Genomic DNA, 8,827 nt, shown 5'->3' with positions numbered 1-8,827 from the left:
ATCATTATACAAACAAATTATGTATTTTTTAAAGCTTTCTGATTAGTCAGAATTATTTCTCAGCAGAGGCCAAATACCTTTACTGTAAGGATAAAGTTTTCAATGAATAACATATAGCACAAGTTCAATCTATATTGAAAAGCCAAACTCTAATTCACTATTCAAAGAAAATAGAAATAGTAAGTTTTCCCAAAGCCATTTATTTCTTTAAGCATGTAACAAACCCCACAAAGTGATTCAAATGTGTTTAGCTGTTTCAATAATTCAATGTCACTCAAAAAACCTAGTTCTTCAAATTACCGCTCCTTATATTTGGTTCCACACACCAAGAAATCCTAGGCACATTTAACTTCAAGATCTTCACAGAGCTTTTGTGACAGAAAAGAAACATTTCCTGTTTATAGTCTTTTCTCCTCACTTTATTCTTTACCACATGAGGTCTTAAATACAGAAAATTCCACAAAACTTGATTTTTCATTAGTTGATACTCTCATATCAATTAATGCTATGTGAAACATCACCAAACACTAAGTCCGACTGAGCAAAAAGATGCCAAATACAATTAGCAGCTTTTACCTGTCCTGAATCTATAGGCAAAAAAAAATGTTACTAAAACAGCTGAAGAAAAAAACAAGAGTTCTTAGACACTGGATGTGAAAGTGTATCTTGTTCAAAATTATTTTATGTATTAATTGCTGGTTTAACATACTCTTATGAATACATCTAAGGCTTTATATTATAACCGTACTGATATATAATATACCAAAGTAACTGAATTGCTCCAAGCCACAATAGCTTCTTATAGCAAAAGAGAATGGTAATTTCATTCCTTCTCCTGAACCCCATGCTACAAACACAGCATCTCAAAGGGCAACACCACTAGGTACAACATAAAACATGGTGAAAACATAAAAATCTAATACTCTGTTTCAAAATAGCACAAAGGTTTCAGACACAAAAAAGGCCTACCAATAGAGGGACCACAGACCTGTGGAGTTTTCTTTATTAATTCCTAGCAAATGAGTAACACAACCTTTTTTAAAGGCAACTGAGAAGATGAAATTAAAGCCCCAAGTCTTCTTAGAAACATTTCGACAGAGGCAGATGCCAAAATCTTTCTCCTACCTCTGTAAGATCCTCATGTTTAACATCGGTATAGTAGAGGAGTTGGCAATAAAATCTTAAAAAAGTGGTGAAAAAAATTTTACCCTATATATTACTGTAAAGCCTTAGAAACAGTTTGAACTACATTTGGCAAAATATACCAAATGAAACCCATCTGGATTTTATTCATGAAACTAAGAAGCTAAAACATAAAACCCAGAAGCAAACTCATTATTTTATTCTAAATTTATTTTGTATTATCAAACAGCAAATAATAGAGCAGCTCAGATTCAATTAAGGAATTGTGTTTCCGTGTGGATTTTTGCCTTCACTTTCAGATGTTATATTTCATTTTGTTATGCACATCTGTGATAGCATTAACACAGATGTGTTTTTCTTATGGAAGAGAAGACTGGCCTAATCCTTTCATTATATGATGAAAAGGACTTTAATCCACATGTACCGGCATTTCAGACAAGGTTCAAACCTTATAAAACAAATGTTCATAAAACGGTAATCAGATACACACCAAATCAAATCTAGGCAAGCCAGCAGTAAGAAAAGTTGTTCAGCATTTTATTGTTTCAGTCTCCAAGTCCTATAGCCAAGCGTTCAGAGAGCTTTCAGCACTAGATGGCACCCTCACAGAGAGACTCGGGACCAGCCACAAAATTATCCTCTGGATCCTGAAAGTGATTCCGAGGATCTTACTCTCTCCAGAGGCACCATTTATACCTTCCCTTTCTGGAAATGAGCAGCTTTGAATTTCTAGAGCCCTGTAGGTGTATGATATATGCAAATTATCTGATACGTAGCTGGCAACCGAAATTGAAATATCATCCAGTGTAAAAAGAAGGCAAATACAGAGTTCTTCTCCATTTGCTCCGTCACAGTATTATCATCTTCAACTTCAGCCTTTAAAATGAGTGAACACAAGCACAGTCTATGGGATACTCAAAATGGACTACACTCTCAAACATGACCATAGGAATGAAAAAACCCCAAAAGACACTAACCTCTATATCCGTTTGAAAGTTAAAGAGGTCTATCTTTTGCCAATTGCTTCCATCCAGAGCTAAAACATTCCATGCCTACAGAAAACAAATACAGTTTATTACCTCCACTGCCTGTCCCCTTCATTTTAATTTCAGGAACTCAAATATAACAAAATCCACAATTTCAGGTAGCATTTTAAAAAAAAATTAAATATGTATATATATCTCTATATATATCTATATATATATAGATATATAATGGTAGGTATTAGTAGTCCTAAAATATCAACTAGTTAAAACTGGAATTTGTGGAAATGAATCTCAGATCCTCTAAATGGATTACACTTACACCCATAAAATGCAGAAGAGCAAGAAATTGAATGTGAAGTACATACAGGGACACAGCCATATTTAGCCCTGCATTTTTAAAAAGCTTTTGTAAATTTGTCTATTAAGTTACTTTTACCAGATCTATGTAGAGAAAAGTAGCTGCAGATGAGATTCCTTCCAATAAAACCACAGTTCCTCAACCTCACTAGTTACTATTCCGAGAGGAACAGAAATCTTTCAGAAAACTGCTGACTTTCCGCTGTTAGAATCGGGCCTTTCCTTTACACGTGCGAAGTTACATGTATGTGTTTGAGAATTTGTCCTTCACTGTCGAAGCAATAGTTGTTCAAAGGATAACAAAATAAAAGAGCCAGAGAAACACAAATATACACAGAAAAATGGAAAAAAAGAATACCGCATCCAACTGACAGGTAGTTCTGAGACAAAAATACAACTTAGTGACTTTGGTTTTCTTCCACTGTTTTCTAGGCTTCAGCTGAAGGTTCTACCAAAACCTGATGTTAGCTGACTCACAAAACTTACTGAAGCTGCAGGCCACAGTGATGTGGGCATAGGAATGAAGTAATTACACACTTAAATATACATTAAAACCAACAAACTGCAATAAAACAACCCTCAACAACAAAACCCAATCTTCATTAAGGGAAGGAAGAATGAAATAAGAAAGTTCATTCATGCTGTGTAAGAAGATACTTTATTGTGCACACCTGATGTAGGAACAGAGTATTATTCATTTTAATTCAAGAAAAAAATCAAGACGAGCTAAATGTTAAAGCTTACTTAGCATGCTTTCTCTATTATCTTCTATGTGTCTTTTTCCTCTACTAGTAGTCCATCTACTTAACACCTTTTGTACTTGGCAAGTGATTGATGTACTACTTAGACACATGGTGCACATTAACTGAGCTACATGGAATTTTAAGCAGAAAATGTGTCTGAAATAGTGTTATACAGCACATGCTTTATAAAAAGCAAATGCCATCATGCCAAACTGGGCTTAATCCTTTCTCCAGATACAGAGCATACACGACTGGATATCTTTTCCATAGCTTTTAAACAGAAGTCCAGTACATAGCAACTAAGTCCGCACCTGACTGCAAAACTGGACCCACTGCTTATTTGTTTTAATAAACAGAGACTGAGAGAACTATTGAATTTTTTTTTTTCAACATAAGCAGATTGCCCAAAAGCCCATGATTTGCATGTAATTAAGAGAATACCATCCCAAAGAACAAAAAAAAATCCCAGCAGAAATACATACCTTGGAAACTTGTGCACATCGACACAAAGTAACTATGTCCAAGAAAGAAAATACTCTGGGAAGAAAGGAAAAGAACAACAGTTAAAATGTTTTATTATAAATTCAGACTAATACAGGGATTCACAGTATGTAGTACTATGTAAAGACACCAGTTATACAAGAGGCAAGTTGAATGCAATATGAGTGTTTTACCAAATTATTTCGCTTACTGAGACTTATGGAATAGTATCATAGCTATGATTTAATACAGTCAACACCAACATATTAGAACCAGCAGGTGCTTCTCCTATTTTCTGTTTCCCCCTCCTTACTACCCAAATGTGTATGAATGATAACAAACTCTTTTTTCTTCTATTTAATTCAGAGAAACTAGCTTATATACCTTTAATTGTGCTACAATCAAATAAATAACTTACACAAATACAGGTGAAGATTTTAGAGGCTGGAAAAGAGTAAGAAATGAATATAGATAATATATAGATAAAATATAGATAAAAAATACATAGATAAATTCGAGTTCAACAATCTAAGTACTAACACAAAGAACAAAGACTCAAATTTCTAAAGGAGTTTCACAGTGACTATGAAGTCTAACACAGTCACTATCTGTTTTTAATTTACAAGGAAAAAACTACAAACAAAAATTTAGCATTACTATTCTGATCATGGAACCAATTCCTCAAGGCTGCCAACTCTTTAACAGTTTTCTGAAAGAAATTTTTCACTGTCAAAAATAATTTTGCTAAATACTGTTTCCAAACAACAATGAAATTGGTTCAAAGGATGTTCTCAGAAAAAAAATCAATAATTAGCTTAAGCAGAAAACACAGATCCTATTCCAAAATAATTTTCTATTACAGAGAATGAAAGATATGAAATATATGAAAGATGTTACTGTAACTCATTTATAAACTGTTACCTGCTCGCCAGTGGACTTTTTCAGTCATCAGAAAAATGAACAGTAATAATAATTTCATCAAATAGTGAGATGTTAACACTGAAGAGCAAACAACTGGTAAGATATGCTTAATTTAATCATGTATAGTTCTGGTTACTGTTTTCCAAGTGGAAATCTAAAGCAAGAGCTCGAAATGGATGCCTACATCTTAAGCGCTGTGATTTTTAGCTGTGTAAGAGTCAAAAAATTTAAGTAAATGAAAGTACTTCTTAAATGTCCAGAAGGCTGTTATGTTTATTATGATCACTTCAGATATCAGTTTTCCAGTATTTCATTAACCCATGAAAATACTTTCTCTTTTTTGCTGTACAGTAATACGTTTTCTCAAAAAAACTATTAGCCATGCAAACAGAAGGACAGACATTCTCAGAAACTATGAAACAACTTATAAAACCCTGGTGATAGCATTTATTTTGATAGCATCCACTTTGCCATTTGAACATCCATTCTGAGGCCTGCCCACTTTAAGAGACTTAGCAGCATTTTATGCACAAAGCACACAATGTGCTCAGCAAGATTACCGGACCATTCAGATGAGCACTGCATTCTCTCTCAAGAGCAGCATTTATACCAATGACCCACCATGAACCCTTCTCCTGAAGTCACCTTTCCCATCCGCTATGAGGCAAATGGCAGAAGATGAGGGTGTGGAGATTATGCTAGATTGCTGCAAAAGCTTCTTGGCTTGCAGAAGCTTCCTCATAGCACCAGTGTCGGAGTGGAATCAGAGGGTTATCTCGATTCATAGAAGGTGAAGGACAAAAGACAGATTTCTACATTATTTGTAATGAAGAAAGGAAGGGTTGTGACAAAACCGTTTCATGATACAAAACTCTTGCCTAAATGAAGAACGTGACATGCTTCAGAAGTGATATATCAAGCTCTACTGAAATAAGAAACAACAGAAGAAATTGTAAGATGTTGAAGAAAGTGTATTTTATACACCCCCACTATTACGAGATGTCTGGCAGTCTGTCTTCATGTTTGATTGTTTACTGCTGTTAAGAGATTTATGTTGATGCATGATTTCTTCTAAAAAAGTAAATTAAAATCAAATGTAGAACAGATGTATGCATTTTTACTTCATTCTGTAAGAAGTGACTTTTTAAAAAAAATCAAAACCTAAAGGTGGTCATTTTATGTTAAAAGGAGAAGTATTTTACTAAGTGTAAACATTCATGATGCTTTTAGGTTTTTATCTTTGATCTAAAAAAGAAACTTTCTTGCAAGGCAGCTCAAGCTGTCCCTATCAAAATAGATAACAACATTAGGATGCCCTATGACCCAGCAAAATAAGAATGATTATTATGCAAATAAATACTATGATAGGTAAGAGATGTCAGTAAATTCTCTTACAATTCTGAAGAGACATTTTGCCAACTTGCTTGAAAACATTTTTTCTATGCTTTTCTATTTATTTACCCTCTATAGTAGAGTCTTATGTGCATACCACTAACACACACTTGCTTCTCTTCTTGCAGTCCCACAGAGCTACTAGCAAATATTTCCCAGTCAGGGAAACTAGCCAACAAGACACAAGACTCTAAGGTTTAAAGTCATTTAAAGTCTTTAAAAGACTTTTAAAAGTCTTCAAAAGAAAGGCACTTGTAATTTTAAGAAGTGGAAAAAGCTACCACGTACATCAGCTGATGGTTGTATAGCACTTCTGTCCTCTATGACCATAGCTACATAGATGGAAACTAATGTAGCCAGCAGCAGGATTAATTTCCACTTAAGTCTTTGGCATGGATTACTACAGGGAAACTGGAAATTAAGTTAGTAGAACCACAGTAAAGTTTAGGATCATCTATTCTGATTTCTGGTACCCCAAGCTATTAAAATCTCCATAGTAATCCTGTATCAAGCTTAAGAAGGAGAATCCACTTACCAACAATCAGAGCTCGTCAAGACTTTTCATCCCTAGGCACATACCACTGTGGACACAGGCCTCACGAGTTTGGCCTTGGAGATCTTTCAAAGTCAGCAGTACCCGCAGCAATGCATGAGCTTCATACCAGAGGCACCAAGGGTTGTACAAGCTCACAGTTCCTCAACTCCTCTATAGTAAACTTGCATTTGGCTAAAGCCTGACTTCCAGAAAAGCATCTATTCATGATTTGAAAACCTTCAGGAGATGGAAAATCATCACCTTCTCTGCTAGTTTGTTCCACTGGTTAATCACTCTGTTAAAATGTCAGACATTCACCTTGGAAATAAGGCAAACTTCCAGCTTTATGCTTTTTTCCTACTTTTCTTCACCAAATTAAAGAGCGCTTTAGCAGTTAGTACTTTCTCCTCATCAAGTTTTAAAGCCACTTATCATGTCATCTTTAATTCCTCTTTTTAACAACTTTAGTTCTTTCAATGTCATTTTCCCTGCACGTTCTTCATTTTTCCAGTAAGTTTCTTCATGACATCAGAAACATGTGTAGCGTTAAAGAATTTGTTTGTATCAACAAAGCTCTACACAGACATAAAGTACGATTCCACTACCTGCATTTTCAGTATCATTTCAGGCCACCGTTAATAGCCTTTTTGACACAGCACCAGACAAAAATCTTACAATACCTTACCCATTTCACACTCACCTCCTCTTCTGAGAGTACACACTCCAGAACACAGCTCTTTCTGTAGCATTACCTAGTCCTGTATATCTATCTAGATAAAATTAATCTGTAAAATTAATCTTGACTGAAAACATCCCAGTTTATCATGTTATTTGGACTTCCTTATGAGTGCCTTTTCTTCCCAGTAGTTTTCAGCTACAGGTCTTTTGCTGTCATCTTTAACTTCTATCTCCAGTGACTTCTGAAGCAGCGACTTCCAAAGCATTAAATTAAAACACTACTGGCCTACCTGTCGATTGTTGCAACAGCTGTTAACCAATCTTGAATCCCTTTAACATGCATTCATATACTGCACACACACAGAGTGCTACTTTAACATTTGACATTTTCATTTTAAAATTCAAATGCTTCAGTTAAACATACAATTTTGGTTGGTAAAGCCATTTGTTTAATCCTCAAAGAATGATATTGTCCAATCACTTATTTTCCAGAAAACCACAACAACCTTCAGTTATATTCCTCCCTCTCAATTTTCTATAAAACAAATCTATGGTGAGTTTTTCCTCTGCATACTGAATATGAGGCTGATATTTCTGGTCATCTCTCCCTTGCCTTGTTAAGTGTTGCAGTCGGGTTTCATATTCTTGTAGTCTTCTGGAATTTTCTTGATGCCCAAGACTCACCAAAACTCAGCATAAGAGGGCCACAGACCTCCTAAACCACCATTTTAAGGCATTTTCACTGTAATTTATATGGTTGTGCCAACTACAAAAAGTGATGATCTACAGTCTCCATCATCTTCCCATGTATTTTCACACATGCTTCATTATTTCTGTGTGCTATGAACATACTGTCCTGTGTCTTTCCAAACACTGAGATGGCGAACTCTTTGTATTTTGTATCCCTCCCCATGGAGCCACGGAAAGAAACAGCTATCTCTCAAGTCCCAAGCATTGTACCGTATATCACCTACGTAGTGATGCAAGAGTCAAACTGCTTCTCTCTCATCTTTGTTAAGTCCTTCCAAATTTGATCCCATAAGGAACAAGCTTTTGCAGTAATGGCCTGGCAACTACTCATTTTAAGTAATTTGATAAAATACTTGTGAGAGACAAGAAACCAGGCCTGTGAGAAACTAAGACAAACAGCCTGGAAAAGCAACCGTTGAGGCTGATTGAAGAAATGCCTCAAATACTCGCAAGACAAAACTCTGAGTCACAGGCTGCTTTCTGTGGAGGTCGAAGCTGATAACACTGCCCGATGTAGCTGGGGGAGAGAGCCCTGTCGAGACAGGACGGCTCTTCTCCGGGGCACCTGGGCAAATTTCAAGGGCCATGTGTCTGGCAAATGACCTTTGCTTCATTATCCACGAAATGCATATTAAAGTTAACGCCCCTCAATATGCTAACGAAGGCTAACATGATCATGCTAATCACATTATCCCATGAAACACCTTACCCCTCCCCGTACATGGGATACATAGGTCTGTGGGTTGACCTTGGGGACAGACCCAAGGAAAGTGGGTATAAATCAAAGGGGAGAAGAAACGACGTGCTCTCTCTCTCTGACCCCCTCTCTCTGCCCCACCCAC

General features: G+C 35.9%; 1 long non-coding RNA gene across 1 annotated transcript in view; it reads right to left on the bottom strand.

Moving 5' to 3' along the window:
* Window positions 1-3,706: 3,706 nt before the first annotated feature.
* The window catches only part of LOC113477558, a 17,833-nt gene continuing 12,712 nt past the window's right edge, over window positions 3,707-8,827 (bottom strand). Inside the window, exons 2-3 of the long non-coding RNA XR_003397924.1 lie at window positions 4,128-4,153; window positions 3,707-3,766 (exon numbers count right to left, since the gene is read on the bottom strand). This is a non-coding gene — a long non-coding RNA (uncharacterized LOC113477558). The remainder of the gene's footprint in view (window positions 3,767-4,127; window positions 4,154-8,827) is intronic.

This window comes from Athene cunicularia (assembly GCF_003259725.1).
Source record: "Athene cunicularia isolate RWA chromosome 2 unlocalized genomic scaffold, athCun1 chr2_part2, whole genome shotgun sequence".
NCBI classification, from domain to species: domain Eukaryota; kingdom Metazoa; phylum Chordata; class Aves; order Strigiformes; family Strigidae; genus Athene; species Athene cunicularia.
This window is presented reverse-complemented; position numbering and strand designations above follow the sequence as displayed.